This window comes from Oncorhynchus masou, chromosome 9, assembly GCF_036934945.1.
Source record: "Oncorhynchus masou masou isolate Uvic2021 chromosome 9, UVic_Omas_1.1, whole genome shotgun sequence".
Taxonomy (NCBI): Eukaryota; Metazoa; Chordata; class Actinopteri; order Salmoniformes; family Salmonidae; genus Oncorhynchus; species Oncorhynchus masou.
Window position 1 is genome coordinate 75202723 of NC_088220.1, and position 22474 is coordinate 75225196.

General features: G+C 46.5%; 1 protein-coding gene across 1 annotated transcript in view; it reads left to right on the top strand.

Moving 5' to 3' along the window:
* The first annotated feature begins 8634 nt into the window (after window positions 1-8634).
* Window positions 8635-22474, top strand: part of LOC135546636 (protocadherin Fat 3-like) — a 333832-nt gene continuing 319992 nt past the window's right edge. The window contains 1 exon segment of the mRNA XM_064975226.1: window positions 8635-8774. The gene's annotated coding sequence lies outside the window, so the exon portion shown is untranslated.

A 22474-nucleotide genomic window follows, 5' to 3' on the forward strand; every position in this document is an offset into this window, starting at 1 on the left:
GATGCTCTTGTGGAATTCTGTTTTGGTTTTTGAGTATCTCTTGAGGCTTTTTGTGCTATTCCTACCACCTTTTGGATTTGCCATTTTTTTGTATTGAAGGACTTCTCCTTTTTACTTTATTAAATACACCGTCTTAAGTACTGCTGTGTCTGCCTCATCTTCTGGGTTCTGCTGACTATTCGTGGCTCAGTTGGTTAAGTGACTGTTTCTCACTCTGGAGACCCAGGTTCGTAACCGGGTCCTGACAACTATACCTGCCACTAACAAAGAAAACAACCCAGAAATGAGAAAAGGAAAAAAGGCTGCCTAATCATGATTCCCAATCAGAAACAACGATAGACAGCTGTCCCTGATTGAGAATCATACCCGGCCAAAAACAAAGAACCAGAAAGCATAAACTTTCCCACCCACGTCACACCCTGACCAAACAAACAGAGCGTGACACCACCCTGACACCATCAGGGCATGACACTATTAGATTAGAAAACAGACAGAGAACATTAAAGAACCGCATGCTGTTTGAAATGAAATGTGAGAGAAAGATATGGTTTGTTTATTTATTTATTTATTTATTTTTCACCTTTATTTAACCAGGTAGGCTAGTTCAGAACAAGTTCTCATTTACAACTGCGACCTGGCCAAGATAAATCAAAGCAGTGTGACACAGACAACAACACAGAATTACACATGGAATCACATGGAATAAACAATAAACAAGCCAATAACACGATAAACAAGTCAATGACACAGTAGAAAAAAATAAAGTCTATATACAGTGTGTGCAAAAGGCATGAGAAGGAGGGCAATAATGGGCCATAGTAGCGAAGAATTACAATTTAGCAGATTAACACTGAAGTGATAAATGAGCAGATGATGATGTGCAAGTAGAGATACTGGTGTGAGGTAGGTAGATTGGGTGGGCTATTTACAGATGTACAGGTTAGCTGCTCAGATAGCTGATGTTTAAAGTTGGTGAGGGAGATATAAGTCTCCAGCTTCAGCGATTTTTGCAATTTGTTCCAGTCACTGGCAGCAGAGAACTGGAAGGAAAGGCGGCCAAATGAGGTGTTGGCTTTGGGGGTGACCAGTGAGCTATACCTGCTGGAACGTGTGCTACGGGTGGGTGTTGTTATCGTGACCATTGAGCTGAGATAAGGCGGAGCTTTACCTAGCAGAGACTTTTAGATGATCTGGAGCCAGAGGGTCTGGTGACGAATATGTAGTGAGGGCCAGCCGACTAGAGCATACAGGTCATAGTGGTGGGTGGTATAAGGTGATTTGGTAACAAGACGGATGGCACTGTGATAGACTGCATCCAGTTTGCTGAGTAGAGTATTGGACGCTATTTTGTAGATGACATCGCCGAAGTTGAGGATCGGTAGGATAGTCAGGTTTACTAGGGTAAGTTTGGTGGCGTGAGTGAAGGAGGCTTTGTTGCGAAATAGAAAGCCGATTCTAGATTTGATTTTGGATTGGAGATGTTTAATATGAGTCTGGAAGGAGAGTTTACAGTCTAGCCAGACACCTAGGTATTTATAGTTGTCCACGTATTCTAGGTCGGAACCGTCCAGGGTGGTGATGCTAGTCTGGCGGGCGGGTGGCAACGGTTGAAAAGCATGCATTTGGTTTTACTAGCATTTAAGAGCAGTTGGAGCCCACCAAGGAGTGTTGTATGGCATTGAAGCTTGTTTGGAAGCTAGTTAGTACAGTGTCCAAAGAAGGGCCAGAAGTATACAGAATGGTGTCGTCTGCGTAGAGGTGGATCAATGAGTCACCCGCAACAAGAGCAATATCATTGATATATACAGAGAAAAGAGTCGGCCTGAGAATTGAACCCTGTGGTACCCCCATAAAGACTGCGAGAGTTCCGGACAACAGGCCTTCCGATTTGACACACTGAACTCTGTCTGCAAAGTAGTTAGAGAAACCAAAGCTATTGAGTCTGCCGATAAGAATACAGGGATTGACAGAATCGAAAGCCTTCACCAGGTCGATGAAGACGGCTGCACTGTAATGTATTTTATCGATAGCGGTTATGATATCGTTTAGTACCTTGAGCGTGGCTGAGGTGACCCCGTGACCGGCTCGGAAACCGGATTGCACAGTGGAGAAGGTACAGTGGGATTCGAAATGGTCAGTGATATGTTTATTCACTTGGCTTTCGAAGACTTTAGAGAGTCAGGGCAGGGGTTACAACAATGGCGGCGGACAGTTTTAGAAAGATATTGTCCCGATTGTCTAGCCCAGCTGATTTGTAAGGGTCCAGGTTTTGCAGCTCTTTCAGAACATCTGCTATCTGGATTTGGGTGAAGGAGAAGCTGGGGAGGCTCGGGCGAGTAGCTGCGGAGGGAGGGGGGGGGGCTGTTGTCCGGGGTAGGAGTAACCAGGAGGAAGGCATGGCCAGCCGTAGAGAAATGCTTATTTAAATGTTCGATTATCATGGATTTATTGGTGATGACCGTGTTACCTAGCCTCAGTGCAGTGGGCAGCTGGGAGGAGGTGCTCTTGTTCCCCATAAACTTTACAGTGTCCCAAAACTGTGTGTGCTGAATATGTTTAGTGACATACAGTATCTCTTCCTGAAAACCAAGGCACCAAAATAATGATGTCCTTTCATTTCCCTACAGACACATGAAAACAGAAGAACAGAAGAACAGACACTCAAATCATATTTGACAGAAAATGGCAAGTGTCAATCCAGAAGAACAAAAACACAGTATGTCAGTGCTCTTTACTCGACTCGCCATTACTGAAGCCTGGGAGGATAGGGAAGTAATTCATAGATGTTGGCCTACTAAAGGTTTACATCGTTAAGTCTGTTTTTCACCCTGAAGGTGTCTGTGTCTCTCTCAACCTTAACGCTGTGTGCTGCTGAGACAGCTGCTGAGCAGTGGAGTCGACCCCACTCTGAAGAGGACCATGAGGAGGACCACCAGGTAATATGAGCACATGACCCATCTGACAGGGACTGACTGAAAGCCTGCTGCCTGTAGATGCCTGAGAGGAGAGGTACTGAGAGAGAGGGAGGAAGGGAGGGGAGGAGGGTTGGAGGACAGAGAAGGAGAAGGAGTGATAAAGTGAGAGACAATGTGACAGAGAGACATGTTCCAAGCACGTTAGATCAATCACGTCACTCCAGTGACTCCTGCAATGGTACAAACGGATGCATTTCATTTCAGAAAGAGCTTGGAATAGCTTACCTACAGTAACAACATGCTCTCTACACATGCTCAGCTGGAGTCCTACACACATCCCTGTGGATATTCGAGTCAGGGAATGGCAGAATAAAGACACAAAGCAGGCATAGAAAACCCTGCTTGGATTGACATAAAGAAGAGAACATATCAATGGAAAAGCCCCGAAGTGCTAGGAGCAGAACAGGAGTCTCTGTCCTCCAAGGGAAGGACTCATCCACCCATCCCCCCATATTGGATTGACATAAATTCCACAAAATTGCCAGGAGATACAATCTTGTGTTGTTCTCTGTTATGGGGTCACTGCATTTGAAGGGAGATCTACTCGAGAGTCAAAGTAGCAAAAAAAAAAGTTGCTTTCCATTTCCCCCCCATTCTATTTTCCAGTTGTCATGCGATACGTGCCCTAAGTGAGTGGGCTCCGCAAAGTCAGACATGACAGGAAAATGTGAGGCTTTCTGCACCATTTATTGAAAATAATGATAGTGGCAACGAAAATAGCATTTAGAGGTCACTTCCCCATGGCTTGCGCTCATCCAGTCAGTCGCCCTATTTAATGACCACGATGGCCTCTCAGTCACAGTAAATCCTGATCTGAAGTGGCGAGCTGGGATAACGGTCATAAAGAACAATCATGTCACTTCTGTCCTTTTGTCATTGAGGGAGCTGTAGAATGTTGTCCACACAGTCTAGTGACATCTGCCACATCTGGCCCACATGTATTACCCTTGGAGACCAGGGTTCGATCCCCTGGCCTCAACTCAATCGTCTATTCCGTTAAGGGCAGTTTAAAGCACATAGAATTCAAACTAATACTAGCTACCACCAGGGGTAAAGGATAGTAAGGCGTCCTCTCCGCGTAGCCTGTGAGGGTACGCCATACCAGTAAAACTTGAGCCTATCACAATTAATACAACATGCCCCAAAAACTATAGGCTACTACACCATTACTTAAGATTACTACATGTCAGACGCATGAAACATTAGCGAATTGACTGGAATCCGGGTGATATAGGCTCCAAATTGCTTTGTGGTTTGAGGAGAACACATTTTGTCAAGGCAGGGATGAATGTCCTCACAGACAAAGCGGAGATGAGTGGCCGAGACCGAGGCTCGCGTGGACAACAGTGGATGCATCAATTCAGCCTACAAGTGTATGCCTAATGACAATCCCAGAATGTCATTACAAAACACCTAGGTGTTTTATAGCAGCTGTCTCTTTTCATTCATCACATTGCGGGTGCACAGTGCACTGTGGGGTTTGGTTCCAGAAATGACTTTGTGAGTGGACGAATGTGCGTGGGTGGCCTACAGGAGAGCCTTTTTAAAGTGATTGTTTGACAATCAGATGAAAACATCATGACTGGTTGTGTTTATGCCACATTAAAAGGCATAGGCAGCCCGTCCATGAATCTAGGAGAAGCTAAGCTTTCCCTAAAGTAAATTGAATGAAATTTCCAAGATTATCTTGCCTTTTTAGCTTACTCCTCTCTATGCATAAATAAACGCAATCATTCAAAATAGGCTACTACACCAGAATGTATGCTTTGGCCACAGAGGAGCATTAGCTTCTTAAAAATAAGAAACTGTGGATTGTTTTAAATCCCATAGTCTACACTCTAAAAATAAAATGTTCCTGGAGTATCCTTTAGGATTCTTCAAATTAAGACTGTAGAGTTCTTTGAAGAACCCTTTAAAAGGATTCTTCAAAGAACCCCTTTTAATGTATCCTCGAAAAACCTGTTTGGGTAAATGTTTGAACTACCCCCTCCCCTGTTAGTATTATTATTGTTATTAATAATAATAATAATCTCCATTACAATAACAGGAATAATACAATATTTTAGTTCTCAGTGTTTATTTTGATTTTAGTGGCAAAGCAGAATAAAAAAATCTAATTGAGGTAAACTCTTATCAGAGTCCAATGGGTATATCTGGCGTGTTGATGTCAATGTGTTGATGTTCTTGATATCCATAGACAAAATTAGAGAGCCGTGCATGGTGCTAAAACAGGTTTCCTGCTATATTCATCAGAGCTGTAGGGAGGGTGAAGTCTGTGAATCCAAAAAATGATCAACGAAAATTCACATGACTGTATTCATTCCTTTTGTGGTGAGTGTGGATGAAAAAAACTGTTTTGATAATGGTTTTCATACACATACCTTGTCCATAATGTAGAGGCCTGTGGGATAGGGCTAGACGTCCCGCCAGCGAGACACCTGTCGACAACTTCCGGTGAAATTCAAATAAATAATCAGAAAAATGATGGATTTTAAACATCTAGGTTCATGCAAGTGTCTTATATCGGTTAAAAGCTTAAATTGTTGTTAATCTAACTGCATTGTCCGATGTACAACAGGCTTTACAGCGAAAGCATGCCATGCGATTGTTTGAGGACGGCGCTGCACATCAAAATATTTTCAACCAGCACAGGCTTCGTAAAATCACAAATAGCGATTAAGTATACACTTACTTTTTGAAAATATTCCTCTGATTTGTAACCCCAAGAGTACCAGCTACAACATGCATGGTTGTTCTGTTAGATAAAATCCTTTTTTTATATATCCCAAAAAGTCTGGCGCCATCGATTCGAGTAATCCACTCGTTCAACATGCAGAGAAAGGAATCCAAAAAGTTACTGCTAAACTTTGTTAAAACAAGTATAAATACATTTCTATTTAATCCTCAGGTTCCCTAAAATGTAATTAAACTATAATATTTCATACGGAAAGAAGTATGTTCATTAGAAAAGCTAAATTATCAATTGCCTGTCCACTTCGTCGCGCACGCTCAGGCCGATTTCCAACTCTGATTCCCAGTACCAAAACTCAAAATTCTTCCTTGTTTGGGAAGAAACAAGCCTGAAACCTTGAACAAAGACAGTTGACATCTAGTGGAAGTCATAGGAATTTCAATCTGAGAGCTGTAATTGCATAGGACCCATAGCTTTGAGAGCATGGGCTCTCAATAAAAAAAAGATTCTGATTGGTTTTTCTTTGAATTTTCTCCTACCATTTCAATTGTGTTATAGTCCCATACATTATTTGAACATTTCTACAAACTTCAAAGTGTTTTCTATCCAACAGTACCAAAATGCATATCGTGGCTTCTGGCCCTGAGTAACAGGCAGTTTACTTTGGGAACATCAGTCAGACAGGAAGTGGAGAAAAATAGACCGTAGCCTGAAGAAGTTTTGAAGAGGTAAGGGAGTAGGATGGTAAATGGGATCTGCATAACATACCAATACCAATTGACATACCTTTGTATGCCTCCTTGTCTGTATGCCTGCAGACACAGACACAAAAGTGAGCAGTTCCGTCATCTGTACCCAATACAGCTACCGTAGCCTTCAACATATTCTAATAGCCTACATATTCTTACCTTTAGATTGATATTAATTGAATTGTGTACATTTTCTGTTTTAGAAAGATCTGCACAAATATGAAAGAGTAGATGGTATCATCATAAACCAATATCAATTTAGATCATACAAGGGACAACCCTTACCTTAAGGATATCTTTACATTTTTCAGTGAGTACCTGCACCTGCTGTCCTTTCAAATTCAAATCCAAATGTTTCAGTTGGGCACTTAGGTTCCTGCAAAAACTCCAATCAACTAAGGAGGTTCCTCGATGAACCACACCTCCTATGGGGTTATTGGAAGAACCTTTTGGGGGCCATTTTCAGTGCCAAGAACCCTTCCGTTCTTCAAATAACTTTTAGGATCTTAGAAGAACCCTTGTTGAACCCCTATTTTTTTTGAGTGTAGGCTACGCTGTATTCTTTGTAGTATAAAAACAAATGCATGCATGCACTTGGGTGTCCTGTACCAGTAAGAAATGAAATCAACTTCCCCTCCTGGCTACCACATACTCACTCTCAAGGTCACATTCTCTGGACAAAACCTAATCGGAAACTATTTAGTCCATTATCTCTACTTGAACTTTATGGGCTGACCAACAGTGTTTTAAATAGTGATCTAAAGACAGTGTCAAGCGCAGCAACAATCTCTTGTCTGACAGGGCTTTAGATAAAGATGTCATGACAGAGTTAGTACTCTCACAGGTCAATAGAATTGAGTAATTAGACCAATAGAAAGTTTATTATCTATTTAGACATATTTGCTTCTATTTAAGGCCAAAAACTATTATTCTGTAATGCTTTGAACTGTGTTGAACCTGGCCCTTAGAATGAGCGTTTTTAAATCAAAATCTTTGTTGCTAAATAATTGCTTGCCATGAGGTTCTGTCTTTCCGAAACTGGTCCAAACGTGACCCGTCTCCAATCTGTCAAGGACATTAATAGTGACTCCCACAGCAGCCTACCACAGCTTCACATGAATTAACCGGAGAGAGCATATTTAGCCCACCTCATCAAAAGAAAAATGGCCATATTTGCTATTTTAAAGGCGAGCCTCCTCTAACATGCAGAGACGTGAATAGCCTATTTCTGTCAGTGTATATTGGCAGTACCACCTACCTATTGCTTCATTCAACGTGTTTGGAGTTCACCGACAGTGAATGAAGGTTTGGAAAGAGCGATGTGATTGGTTAGCTCTATAGGCCAACGGTATCAGTTTTCACAGGCACAGCACATAACATTTTTGGGTTGAAATACGTGAATTAATGTGGCCATAATGTTAACAGCTCTTATTTAGTAAGCATTAGTCAGATCTTTAAAGGATGCTTACACAATCCTGCGTCCCAATTAAAAAAAGGTTTACCTTTATTTAGGCAAGTCATTTAAGAACAAATTCTTATTTACAATGACAGCCTACACCGGCGAAACCCAGACGACGCTGGGTCAATTATGCAGCGCCTTATGGAACTCCCAATCACGGCCGGATGTGACACGGACTGGATGTGAACCAGGGACTGCAGTGATGACTCTTGCACTGAGACGCAGTGCCTTAGACCGCTGCACCACTCGTGAGGACAAATAGGCCAAATAGGATCATATCTAACCCATCTCTGTTCCCCCAAAGTCTAAATCATCAAGCTTTAATAACTCCTACACAGATGGTTTATAAATCATTTATACACACATGGCATACAATAGGCTTTAAGTAATAGGCCTATAACAGCTTTACATGTTGCTATGCCAATTTTGGCATATGCTACCCTATACATAGCATAGTCTTTTTCTATCATTCACATGTTCATTTTGCTTATCTGGATTAAAGTAGACCAAATGCCTTTCCCAGTGAAATATCAATAGTAAATCAATGTCCTGTCCTTACTGGTGAGTTCAGAAAACGGTGACTACTGTGGTCTGTTGTGTTCGAGTTGGTTCCTATCCTGTCATGTCATGCAGTGATTTATTTATTTTCTGTTTGTATTCCGGTAGGCTGCGCTGTGCCCGCGCATCCCTCCGCGCCCCTCAGTCTCCGCGCCCCCCTCTACGGTGCAACTGCTCCAGCACCACTGCACGGGAGTAGATTTTAAGCACATTGCGGAGTGGAGACTAGCCGAACGCGGACTACTGCTGCTGGACTGATCGGAGCGTTCCTTTACAACTTCTATGGATACTTCAAAGTAGCTAAGAGTTACGCCAAAACGGATTTTACACAGAATGGAAGGGTAAGTTATATTCGTTTCAAATGAATGAAAAATGTTGCTGCAGATATCGAGAGTGAAAGTCGGTTGCAGTAACCTAGTCATTCATTAGCTAGCAGCCGAGCTAGTCCTATTCATTAAACCCGATGATGAGTGAGTGAGTGTGGTGCGGGGGCTTGCTTGGAATGCGGTCAACGGATTTAGAAGGTTGCATTCGCAGGTTTTTAAACAGCACGGATGAGTTTTGATGGGAGGGCAGGGGAGAGTATAGATCCGCTAAATATTAACAACTACAACGGCGGCTTTTCATCAATACTTGCCCTCCAGCCCCCTCGCATTTGGATCTGTTGCTCGCTGATTTAAATGTATATGACAGGCTGGTCGATATTGTGCAGCGGGGAGGGTAGACTCTCGTTGCTGGTTGCGACATTAGGCAGGGTTCCCTAGGGAATGGGAAGGGAAAGTTGGGAGGTTTTTTCAGCGTATTTGTAATGGAGGAAATAGCTTTTCAAATGCCCAGGACAGTGTCCCAGCCATGAAGAAAGTTGCAAGCATGCGGGGTGAGAACTCAAGTCGGCGACGGTGCAAACCCCGACCAAGAAATATGACATCGTCAGCATCGTGTAGGAAGGAGCTGAAGATTCAAGTTAAACGATGCATCTACGGGGGTACACATCTGCACCGAGCATAACCTCTAAATTAAATATCAGATAGTGTAAATGATAAATGTGTCTAGATATGTCATGTGATGCGTTTAATATATATCCTATGTCACAACATTAAATGATGGGGTGCAGGTGCATCTCCTAATAGCCCTACTCAACTAGAATACGGAACATGGCTCGTAATGGCAGGGAAATAGGGGACTTGTCATGAAGAGTTTAATGTAGGGAAACGTGCTGTTTTGAAAGGAAAATAATGCAGTTTATGTATAGAATACAGCCCATATAATTTTATATTAATAATATACACTGGTAGTAGCCTAACCTATGGTTTTGCAAAAGCCCACATAGCGGTGGGTTGTAAAGGGCCACTTGCGTGTGCGGCACTTCAATTATCTGGCAACATGGCTTGCTCTCTCTTCGGGAAATGTAAATAAAAAGGTTGAGCTTGGAATGTTTTACCACCAAGCCCAGTGCCCCAGTAAATTACCCTTGTTTTACACTGCAGCAAAGTACTGCTCAATGAATGGATCAATTGGTATTATCTTAGCTACGCTCTAAATATAAGCAGCACACTCCACGGTTTGCCTGAGACTGGAATGTGGGCTCCAATATAATGGACCGTTCTTCATCACAACTGGTGCTATGCCACGAGGTGATGCATGGCTGTCCGGTCCAAAACGTTCTTCATCACAACTGGTGCTATGCCACGAGGTGATGCATGGCTGTCCGGTCCAAAACGTTCTTCATCACAACTGGTGCTATGCCACGAGGTGATGCATGGCTGTCCGGTCCAAAACGTTCTTCATCACAACTGGTGCTATGCCACGAGGTGATGCATGGCTGTCCGGCCCAAAACGTTCTTCAAACCAATGTGTGAGTGGCACCCTGAATATAATTGATGCTGGTGGGATACTTATATATGGACAATGCATCTATGACGTTAAGAATAATATAAAATATATATGGTGTCCAAATTGATAGTATCCAAACTCAGCAGTCACACATGACATGATTTTCAGATTGAGGATGATGGACATAGTACCGTTTAGTTATCGATATAAGGCAAGCATATATAACGACTGACGCACAGACGTCAGTCTGTCCATCTGCTTCGAGGACCCGGTGGGCGTTGAGCATGAAGAACACTAACGGTGTGTGTTTTAGCGCGCGCATTGGAAGGTGTTTTCCTGGGTGGTTTTATGGTGGTTATAAGGGTTGTTATATTGTGGAACTATTAAATCCAGCCTTGTTTAGCCTATCAGCAGAATTGTGCCTACGGATTTTTGTGGCGGAGCCGCAATTATTCCTTAATTACCTCTTTCAGTTCACAATTTCTCAAGGAAAACGATCCTAATGCCATAGAGCATTGACATTGGACATATTCTGTTCAGACTAATAGGGTTACTTTGTGTCTGTGTGTGCAACAACTAAGGTTTGAAATAGGGTTGGGAAGTGGTTGTGTGTTCTTTCCTTTTGACCATCTCTCTCTCTCTCTCTCTCTCTCTCTCTCTCTCTCTCTCTCTCTCTCTCTCTCTCTCTCTCTCTCTCTCTCTCTCTCTCTCTGTCTCTGTCTCTGTCTCTGTCTCTGTCTCTGTCTCTGTCTCTATCTCTATCTCTATCTCCATCTGTTTGTGAGCGTGTGGATTTTGTGCGTTTTGCTTAGTGATCGCGGTTCTGCTCTACAAGAGAGAGGAAGGGACACGACGTCTCACCTTCCAGTGGGCGAGCGGCGAGGCAGGCAGGGCAGACCACCAAACAGCTGTCTGTTGCCTTGCTTCGTCGGGCTGCGTTACACCGCGCTGCTTCTCCCTCCGGTTCCTCAACCTGTTTCCCGCACAGACACACAGTCATGTTGGTCTGATTTGAGCCACGTGGTGCTGGTGCTCAAAACAAAAGTCAGATTCAGTGTTTGTGTCATTGTTCTCCACCTCAGGCAGTTCAGTGGTAAGCAGCCTGTCAGTAATGACCTCTCCTCCTCAGGCAGTTCAGTGGTAAGCAGCCTGTCAGCAATAACCTCTCCACCTCAGGCAGTTCAGTGGTAAGCAGCCTGTCAGCAATGACCTCTCCTCCTCAGGCAGTTCAGTGGTAAGCAGCCTGTCAGCAATGACCTCTCCACCTCAGGCAGTTCAGTGGTAAGCAGCCTGTCAGCAATGACCTCTCCTCCTCAGGCAGTTCAGTGGTAAGCAGCCTGTCAGTAATGACCTCTCCTCCTCAGGCAGTTCAGTGGTAAGCAGCCTGTCAGTAATGACCTCTCCTCCTCAGGCAGTTCAGTGGTAAGCAGCCTGTCAGCAATAACCTCTCCTCCTCAGGCAGTTCAGTGGTAAGCAGCCTGTCAGTAATGACCTCTCCTCCACAGGCAGTTCAGTGGTAAGCAGCCTGTCAGTAATGACCTCTCCTCCTCAGGCAGTTCAGTGGTAAGCAGCCTGTCAGTAATGACCTCTCCTCCTCAGGCAGTTCAGTGGTAAGCAGCCTGTCAGTAATGACCTCTCCTCCTCAGGCAGTTCAGTGGTAAGCAGCCTGTCAGTAATGACCTCTCCTCCTCAGGCAGTTCAGTGGTAAGCAGCCTGTCAGTAATGACCTCTCCTCCTCAGGCAGTTCAGTGGTAAGCAGCCTGTCAGTAATGACCTCTCCACCTCAGGCAGTTCAGTGGTAAGCAGCCTGTCAGTAATGACCTCTCCGCCTCAGGCAGTTCAGTGGTAAGCAGCCTGTCAGTATTGACCTCCAGATGCAGGCTCACAAGGAGAACTCACTCGCTCCCCTCCCCACTTCTCTTATTCTCCACTGCTCCCCCCTTCACTCTCCCCTCCACTCTATAGACTGGGCTAAAATTCTCCCACCCGTGTCTCCTCCTCCTCTCTCTTTACTCCTAAACCCCCTTCTTAATCTCCCTCCCCTGCTCACTACTGCTCTAAAGACTGGGCTGAAATGCCTATACCTTCTCCCCCCTCCTTCCCCCTTGACCCCCCTTCCTTCATCCCTCTCTCTCTTTCATCCCTCACTCGCGGGTCTCCCGGGGGTTGATGAGCGTCTGTTCGTGCCAAATGCCAACACTGTCTGGAGTGACCCCCCCTTTCTCCCTGTGTGTGTGAGGAGGAGGATCTCAAGCCGCTCTCGCTCCCTCCTCTCTTCAGTGAGGAGGGGGATGGCAGCTGCTGTGTGCTGCTGTTTTGTCCCCTCTGTTTGTGCTATTGTGTGTGTGTGTGTGTGTGTGTGTGTGTGTGTGTGTGTGTGTGTGTGTGTGTGTGTGTGTGTGTGTGTGTGTGTGTGTGTGTATGTGTGTGTGTGCGCACGCTACCGTGTTTGTGTCATTGTTCTCTGCAACTGCTGGAATGCACTTGAATGCTGTTCTGTCAATGTATGAGGTCCTCCAGATTCCCAAACTTATTGCCCACTTCTAATCTAAACATGGGCTATGGATCTTTATCCCCCACCAACTCTCTCTCTCTCTCTCTCTCTCTCTCTCTCTCTCTCTCTCCCTCTCTCTCTCTCTCTCTCTCACTCTCCTCTCTCTCTCACTCTCTCCCTCTCTCCCTCTCTCCCTCTCTGTCGCTCTCTCTCTCTCTCTCTCTCTCTCTCTCTCTCTCTCTCTCTCTCTCTCTCTCTCTCTCTCTCTCTCTCTCTCTCTCTCTCTCTCTCTCTCTCTCTCTCTCTCTCTCTCTCTCTCTCTCTCTCTCTCTCTCTCTCTCTCTCTCTCTCTCTCCCTCTCTGTCGCTCTCACTCTCTCCCTCTCTCCCTCTCTGTCGCTCTCTCTCTCTCTCTCTCTTTCTCTCTCTCCTCTCTCTCTCTCTGTCTCTCTCTCTCTCCCTCTCTCTCTCTCTCTTTTTCTCTCTCTCTCTTTCTATCTCTCTCTCCTGTTCCTTTTCCTACTCCATTACAATGCAGTGATGATGGTAATTCTCTTAATACGGTCCTATGTTTGTAACAACATGTGAATATAATACAACAGTATCACTACACAGGTATAGGAGAAAGGTCATGTAGCCTGAAGTGTTATCCACTAGGTTAATCTGATACTAGATATTTGGTCAGAGTCACTTTTATTTATAGGATATAGTCATTGCTGGAAAGTTTTACTTCTCTGCGATGCGTTGCTCTGTAAGATATTGTTAGTTTATGACTAAGCCCAAGGTTGTTCAGCAGTGGTTTGGTGTTTTGTTGACTTTTATGATTGGTGAGACTTCCAAGGGGACAGTGGCGATTGACTCAGAATTATCTTCCTGTTTGTCGCCTTTGGATTTGGCCAATTATCTCTCTGGGATGGCTTTCTGATCCACCACTCGACTGCGGTGGGCCAATTATCTCTCTGGGATGGCTTTCTGATCCACCACTCGACTGCGGTGGGCCAATTATCTCTCTGGGATGGCTTTCTGATCCACCACTCGACTGCGGTGGGACAGTGAAATGACAGCTAGGCGAGAGTGTTTCATATCTGTTACATGGCATGTTACAAGAAGTGGCAAATGGTGTCAAATTCAATTGTAGCCAAAGGGAGTAAGCTATTATTTCCTTGTTGTTCAGTTGGCTGATTCTCATGTGATGGATGGTTTGGCTCTGTATATGTTGCTGTGCGTGTGGTTTGTGTGTGTGCGTGGCTAGAGTGTGTGTGTGTCTGTGTGTGGTTTGTGTGTGTGTGTGTGTGTGTGTAGATTGTGTGTGTGTGTGTGTGTGTAGATTGTGTGTGTGTCTGTGTGTGGTGTGTGAGTGTGTGTTAGAGCCAGGTTATTGGTTTGCTTGTCATCTAGACTATGTAATAAGACTTTATGCAGCACTGTGCAATAGCCCTATTGGGAATGTGTGTCTGTGTGTCTTTCTCTGTGAGTGTGTGTATCTGTGTGTGTATCCCTCTCCCTCCTCACCACAGAGTTTAATTTAACAATCAGAGAGCACTGGTTTGGGAAAAGTTCCCACCGCAGGGAATTGACCTTTGGACAGAGAAGCAGCGTACCTTACAATCTCCAAAGACAGGCCTGGTTAAATAATGATGCCTAAATTATATTAGCAGAGCTACAATTATTCACAAGTAATGACTTATGTCAGCTTTCGTATTGGCTTGGGGGAAAATAAATGAGAATGTTTAATTGATGTTTTCTGCTCACTCTGCCAGAAGTTCATCTCGCTGTGTGTGTTTGTGTGTGTGTGTGTGTGTGTGTGATAGAGTGTGTGTGTGCCTGACTGTGTGTGTCTGTCTGTGTATATGTGTGTGTGTGCCTTTGTGTGTGTCTGTGTCTGCCTGTGTGTGTGCTAGCGTGTGTGTGTGTGTGTGTGTGTGTGTGTGTGTGTGTATGTGTCTGCCTGTGTGTGTGTATGTATGTGTCTGCCTGTGTGTCTTTGCCTGTGTGAGAGTGTGTATAAGTGGAGAATTACAAAGTAGTAAAAAGGACTCCTCTCTGTGAAAAAATGGCACACTAAATGAATAGCAGTGGACATTGTTTAACATGACAAAGAGATTACTGGTAATTATTCCATTGACTGATTGTCGGTCAGGCCTTCTATAGAAAGGGCCTTTATTTGAATTACAGCAATTCATTTGCTGCTGTTGGACCTGATTGAGGAGTCCATCCATATCTTGGTATGTTCATTTCCTGGTGTGATGGATCATGAAAGTTGGGGTCTTGCTGAGATAGAGGGAAGGAGAGAATGACAAAAAAGGAAACAAATGCATTGCTGACAGTAGTGTTGTTTAGTCTTATTCTTTGGGGTGTCCTCTAGGACTGAAGTGATAGGCTCTACCCTCATAGGCACATTAAGTCAACTAGAAAGACTCAAGAGGAAACTAATGAACAGGGAACTGGGGAGTGTAGAGTATTGAAGGTGCAAACACACACTATGACCACCAGTCAGCATGATGCATAGACATTCCTCGGCCTTGCCACCCTAACCCAGTATCCAGCATGTGTTGTAGTGCCAGTGTAGTGCCTTGCAGAGAGCATGGCGTGTCGTGATGCAGTGTTAACAAAGCAAGCAGTATTTCTTACATGCACCTGGGTTCCCTGCCCTGTCATGCCTCTGTGGAGCTCACTGGCTGACTGACTGGCTGGTTGGTGCCAGGGCAGAATGGTATCAAGCCTCTTTGCCTCCATGACATTGTCTGTCCCAGCCACCCTGATCACTGGAGCCAGTCCCTGTCCAATATGTCTCTGGGGCAGAGGAGCAGTAGGACAGGGAGACAGAGGAGCAGTAGGGAAGGGAGACAGGGAGACAGAGGAACAGTAGGGCAGGGATACAGAGGAGCAGTAGGGCAGGGAGACAGAGGAGCAGTAGGACAGGGATACAGAGGAGCAGTAGGACAGGGAGACAGAGGAGCAGTAGGGAAGGGAGACAGGGAGACAGAGGAACAGTAGGGCAGGGATACAGAGGAGCAGTAGGCTAGGGAGACAGAGGAGCAGTAGGACAGGGAGACAGAGGAGCAGTAGGGCAGGGAGACAGAGGAGCAGTAGGGAAGGGAGACAGGGAGACAGAGGAACAGTAGGGCAGGAAGACAGAGGAGCAGTAGGGAAGGGAGACAGGGAGACAGAGGAACAGTAGGGCAGGGAGACAGAGGAGCAGTAGGGCAGGGAGACAGAGGAGCAGTAGGACAGGGAGACAGAGGAGCAGTAGGACAGGGAGACAGAGGAGCAGTAGGGCAGGGAGACAGAGGAGCAGTAGGACAGGGAGACAGAGGAGCAGTAGGGAAGGGAGACAGGGAGACAGAGGAGCAGTAGGACAGGGAAGACAGAGGAGCAGTAGGGCAGGGAGACAGAGGAGCAGTAGGTCAGGGAGACAGAGGAGCAGTAGGACAGGGAGACAGGGAGACAGAGGAGCAGTAGGGCAGGGAGACAGAGGAGCAGTAGGGCAGGGAGACAGAGGAGCAGTAGGACAGGGAGACAGGAGCAGTAGGGCAGGGAGACAGAGGAGCAGTAGAGCAGAGAGATAGAGGAGCAGTAGGACAGGGAAACAGAGGAGCAGTAGGGTAGGGAGACAGAGGAGCAGTAGGACAGGGATATAGAGGAGCAGTAGGACAGGGAAACAGAGGAGCAGTAGGGCAGGGAGACAGAGGAGCAGTAGGGCAGGGAGACAGAGGAGCAGTAGGGCAGGGAGACAGAGGAGCAGTAGGACAGGGAGATAGAGGAGCAGTAGGGCAGGGAGACAGAGGAGCAGTAGGACAGGGAGATAGAGGAGCAGTATGGCAGGGAGACAGAGGAGCAGTAGGGCAGGGAGACAGAGGAGCAGTAGGGCAGGGAGACAGAGGAGCAGTAGGGCAGGGAGACAGAGGAGCAGTAGGACAGGGAGATAGGAGAGCAGTAGGGCAGGGAGACAGAGGAGCAGTAGGACAGGGAGATAGAGGATCAGTATGGCAGGGAGACAGAGGAGCAGAAGGGCAGGGAGACAGAGGAGCAGTAGGACAGGGAGACAGAGGAGCGGTAGAGCAGGGAGACAGAGGAGCAGTAGGACAGAGGCAAAGAGTATCAAGCCTCTTTGCCTCCATGACGTTGTCTGTCCCAGCCACCCTGATCACTGGAGCCAGTCCCTGTCCAATGTGTCTCTGGGGCAGAGGAGCAGTAGGACAGGGAGACAGCGGAGCAGTAGGGAAGGGAGACAGGGAGACAGAGGAGCAGTAGGGCAGGGAGATAGAGGAGCAGTAGGACAGGGAGATAGAGGAGCAGTAGGACAGGGAGATCGAGGAGCAGTAGGACAGGAAGACAGGGAGACGGAGGAGCAGTAGGACAGGGAGACAGAGGAGCAGTAGGGCAGGGAGACAGAGGAGCAGTAGGACAGGGAGACAGACGAGCAGTAGGACAGGGAGATAGAGGAGCATTAGGGCAGGGAGACAGAGGAGCAGTAGGGCAGGGAGACAGAGGAGCAGTAGGACAGGTAGACAGAGGAGCAGTAGGGCAGGGAGACAGAGGAGCAGTAGGACAGGGAGATAGAGGAGCAGTAGGGCAGGGAGACAGAGGAGCAGTAGGACAGGGAGATAGAGGATCAGTATGGCAGGGAGACAGAGGAGCAGAAGGGCAGGGAGACAGAGGAGCAGTAGGACAGGGAGACAGAGGAGCGGTAGAGCAGGGAGACAGAGGAGCAGTAGGACAGAGGCAAAGAGTATCAAGCCTCTTTGCCTCCATGACGTTGTCTGTCCCAGCCACCCTGATCACTGGAGCCAGTCCCTGTCCAATGTGTCTCTGGGGCAGAGGAGCAGTAGGACAGGGAGACAGCGGAGCAGTAGGGAAGGGAGATAGAGGAGCAGTAGGACAGGGATATAGAGGAGCAGTAGGACAGGGAGATCGAGGAGCAGTAGGACAGGAAGACAGGGAGACGGAGGAGCAGTAGGACAGGGAGACAGAGGAGCAGTAGGGCAGGGAGACAGAGGAGCAGTAGGACAGGGAGACAGAGGAGCAGTAGGACAGGGAGACAGAGGAGCAGTAGGACAGGTAGACAGAGGAGCAGTAGGACAGGTAGACAGAGGAGCAGTAGGGCAGGGAGACAGAGGAGCAGTAGGACAGGGAGACAGAGGAGCAGTAGGAGACAGGGGCAGGGGAGCAGTAGGGCAGGGAGACAGGGGCAGGGGAGCAGTAGGGCAGTGAGACAGGGTCAGGGAGACAGGGGCAGGGGAGCAGTGGGGCAGGGAGACAGGGTCAGGGAGACAGGGGCAGGGGAGCAGTAGGGCAGGGAGACAGGGTCAGGGAGACAGGGTCAGGGAGACAGGGGCAGGGGAGCAGTAGGGCAGGGAGACAGGGTCAGGGAGACAGGGGAGCAGGGGGACAGTTGCTTCTTCCTTGCTGAGTGGCCTTTCAGGTTATGTCGATATAGGACTAGTTTTACTGTGGATATAGATACTGTTGTACTTGTTTCCTCCACCATCTTCACAAGGTCCTTTTCTGTTGTTCAGGGATTGATTTGCACTTTTTGCACCAAAGTACGTTCATCTCTATGAGACAGAATGCGTCTCCTTCCTGTGTGGTGTGATGGCTGCGTTGTCCCATGGTGTTAATATTTGCGTACTATTGTTTGTACAGATGAACGTGGTACCTTCAGGCGTTTGGAAATTGCTCCCAAGGATGAACCAGACTTGTGGATTTCAACCATTTTTTCTGAGGTCTTGGCTGATTTCCTTTGATTTTCCCATGAGGTCAAGCAAAGAGGCACTGAGTTTGAAGGTAGGCCTTGAAATACATCCACAGGTACACCTCCAATTGACTCAATTGATTATATCAATTATCCTGTCAGAAGCTTCTAAAGCCATGACATCATTTTCTGGAATTCTCCAAGCTGTTTAAAGGCACAGTCAACTTAGTGTATGTAAACATCAGACCCACTGGAATTGTGATACAGTGAATTATAAGTGAAATAATCTGTCTGTAAACAATTGTTGGAAAAATGACTTGTGTCATGCACAAAGTAGATGTCCTATCCAACTTGCCAAAACTATAGTTTGTTAACAAGAAATTGTGTATGTAAACTTCCGACTTCAACTGTATCTAAACTTGTTGTAATCATGGACGAATTATCAACCAGCACGCAGGGCAAGTGCCCAGAGGTCATGACCTCCAGGGGGCCCCCATTGATTTTGTTAGTCACTCTCATGCAGATATCATATCCACATGGCATATGTCAAGGCACAATATGTAGCATTGCAGGATATTAGCCGTTAAACTGCAACAACAACAAAAAAGTTATGTAAAGCAAATGTTCTGCTAACAGATCCCTCTGTACATATTAAATTATAGTTTTAATCACCAATCCCAGTGCTGAGTTAATGTGTAACATCTTATTGTATAGCTTAAAGGCTGTTTGTAGATCGACTGAGGTGAATGAAGTGACAAAAACCAATGTGATAATGGCTGGGGTAATTTTTGCTTGTTTTTGCTGTTCTCTAAATAGCATTTTGGATCTCACTAAAACTCAGACCCTGGCTACTTCCCTGGCAAAGGCCTTGAGGTACTTTCCAGGCCTGCTGTTGCCAGCACTCCAGTTTAAACCAATTGCGTTTAAATTTTGGGTAGACCTGGGGGAGTATGCCCCCCCTAAATAATGGTAGGGGAAACATAGTAGCATGATGCAGGTTGAGGAATATGTAGCCTAGCAGCCAAGTCATATGCAACTGACTGAGAGAAGGCCACTGCCTCTTTTCCCTAAGTGGGACCTAGGCCTAGTGCTTGTACTCAGTGCTTAAATTCCATGTTGTTTTTCTTTGTCTTTTGCTGGGGGTCAGAGCAGGCTCACCTGAAAATGTAAACCCTTTTTGCGTGTTTTTCCAGTCTAGTGAAAAATGTCTGCCATTCCAATTATTTGAGAAAAATGCTTTCCTGTAATAATTTACTTTGCTCGCTCGGCACACCCACCGTGCATTCAAATTATGCTGATAGGTCTGTTGAACGGAGAGTCAGAGGAAACACTTTGTGTGGTGTAATTTACTTTGCCGTGCTGAGCCCCTTTCAATAAACTGCACTGACAGAGGCCTTGATTCCTCGATTATTTTGGCTCAGAAGCTTGAAAATGGCAGTTCTTTACTTCTGTTTCCTCGGTGTTGAGCTATAGATTCTAGAACGCTGGTGTTGAGCTGTAGGTTCTAGAACGCTGGTGTTGAGCTATAGATTCTAGAACGCTGGTGTTGAGCTATAGATTCTAGAACACTGTTGTTGAGCTGTAGGTTCTAGAATGCTGGTGTTGAGCTATAGGTTCTAGAACGCTGGTGTTGAGCTATAGATTCTAGAACGCTGGTGTTGAGCTATAGATTTTAGAATGCTGGTGTTGAGCTATAGATTCTAGAATGCTGGTTTTGAACTATAGATTCCAAAACACTGATGTTGAGCTATAGATTCTAGAACACTGGTGTTGCTAACGACAATAACAAAGGGCCACCAGTGTTTTTTGAACGAGTTTGGCTCGATGATGCAGTGTCCGACAAGCTGCTACTAACTTCTGCTCTTTTTCTTCTAACATGACTACTCAATCAACCAGATCGGGGAGTTGGGGGGGGGCTGCTTGACCATTCCTTCCTTCTCTGAACCGTAGATTCATTCAATTTTTTGATAGATGTTGTTGTTTAGAGCAAGAGACCTTGTCGCCCGGAAATGGGAAAATAGTCCATTTAAAGTGTAGCGTGGGGTTGGGATCGATAGCTCGTTAGAGCGCCGTTTGATGAGCTTCCGTGGGGAAGGTAATTCAGCTATAAACCGTCTGGAATGGATTCAGTGCCCCACCACTTTCTCTCTCTCTCTCTCTCTCTCTCTCTCTCTCTCTCTCTCTCTCTCTCTCTCTCTCTCTCTCTCACTCCCTCTTTCCCTCTCTCTCTTTCCCTCTCACTCTCTCTTTCTCTCTCCTTCTCTTTCCCTCCCTCTCTCTTTCCCTCCCTCTCTCTTTCCCTCCCTCTCTCTTTCCCTCTCTCTCTCTTTCCCTCCCTCTCTCTCTCTTTCTCTCTCTCTCTCTCTCCTCCCCCTCTCTTTCCCTCTCCCTCTCTCTTTCTCTCTCCCTTTCTTTCACTCCCTCTCTCTTTCCCTCCCTCTCTCTTTCTCTTTCACTCCCTCTCTCTTTCCCTCCCTCTCTCTTTCCCTCCCTCTCTCTTTCTCTCTCTCTTTCCCTCCCCCTCTCTCTTTCTCTCTCCCTCTCTCCTTCCCTCCCTCTTTCTCTCTCCTTCTCTTTCCCTCCCTCTCTCTTTCCCTCCCTCTCTCTTTCTCTCTCCCTCTCTTTCCCTCTCCCTTTCTTTCACCCCCTCTCTCTTTCCCTCCCTCTCTCTTTCTCTTTCACTCCCTCTCTCTTTCCCTCCCTCTCTCTTTCCCTCCCTCTCTCTTTCTCTCTCTCTCTTTCCCCCCTCTCTCTTTTCTCTCCCTCTCTCCTTCCCTCCCTCTTTCTCTCTCCTTCTCTTTCCCTCCCTCTCTCTTTCCCTCCCTCTCTCTTTCTCTCTCCCTCTCTTTCCCTCCCTCTCTCTTTCTCTCTCCTTCTCTTTCCCTCCCTCTCTCTTCCCTCCCCCTCTCTTTCCCTCTCCCTCTCTCTTTCTCTCTCCCTCTCTTTCCCTCTCCTTCTCTTTCCCTCCCTCTCTCTTTCCCTCTCCCTCTCTCTTCCCTCCTCCCTCTTCTTTCCCTCTCCCCTCTCTTTCCCCCTCTCTTTCCCTCTCCCTCTCTTTCCCTCTCCCTCTCTCTTTCCCTCCCCCTCTCTTTCCCTCTCCCTCTCTCTTTCTCTCTCTCTCTCTTTCCCTCCCTCTCTCTTTCCCTCCCTCTCTCTTTCTCTCTCTCTCTTTCCCCCCCTCTCTCTTTCTCTCTCCCTCTCTCCTTCCCTCCCTCTTTCTCTCTCCTTCTCTTTTCCTCCATCTCTCTTTCCCTCCCTCTCTCTTTTCTCTCCCTCTCTTTCCCTCCTCTCTCTTTCTCTCTCCTTCTCTTTCCCTCCCTCTCTCTTTCCCACCCCCTCTCTTTCCCTCTCCCTCTCTCTTTCCCTCTCTCTCTCTCTTTCCCTCCCTCTCTCTTTCCCTCTCCCTCTCTCTTTCCCTCCCTCTCTCTTCCCTCCCCCTCTTTCCCTCTCCCTCTCTCTTTCCCTCCCTCTCTCTTTCCCTCCCTCTCTCTTTCCCTCTCCCTCTCTCTTTCCCTCCCTCTCTCTTTCCCTCCCCCTCTCTTTCCCTCTCCCTCTCTCTTTCCCTCCCTCTCTCTTTCCCTCTCCCTCTCTCTTTCCCTCCCTCTCTCTTTCCCTCCCTCTCTCTTTCTAGCTGCAAAAAGCTTTAAAAAAGCAGTGATTGGTTGCGCATGCTTTCTCTTTCCAGGCCTGCCGCTGCTCAGACAAGGGGAGATGAGATAAAGTGATTGTGTGTGTTTGTGACTGTGTGGGTTTCCTCACTACTAGTTCCCTTGGGGCAGTGAGTAGCAGGCCTGTACAGACCTACAGGAGCAGAGATTGCTCAGTCAGCCAGTCTACCTACCTCAGTGTCTTTGTGTTAGCTGTTAGATGGTGCTGTGTCTGCCAGTCTGTCTATGTGTCTTTGATTAACACTGTGTGGGTATTCTGGGTAGGTTACTTACTGTACATGGGACTTTAAATCTGTGTCAGTGATTGTTAATGCAAGTTTGTTCGCTCTACCTCATTGGCTTACAATAGTGG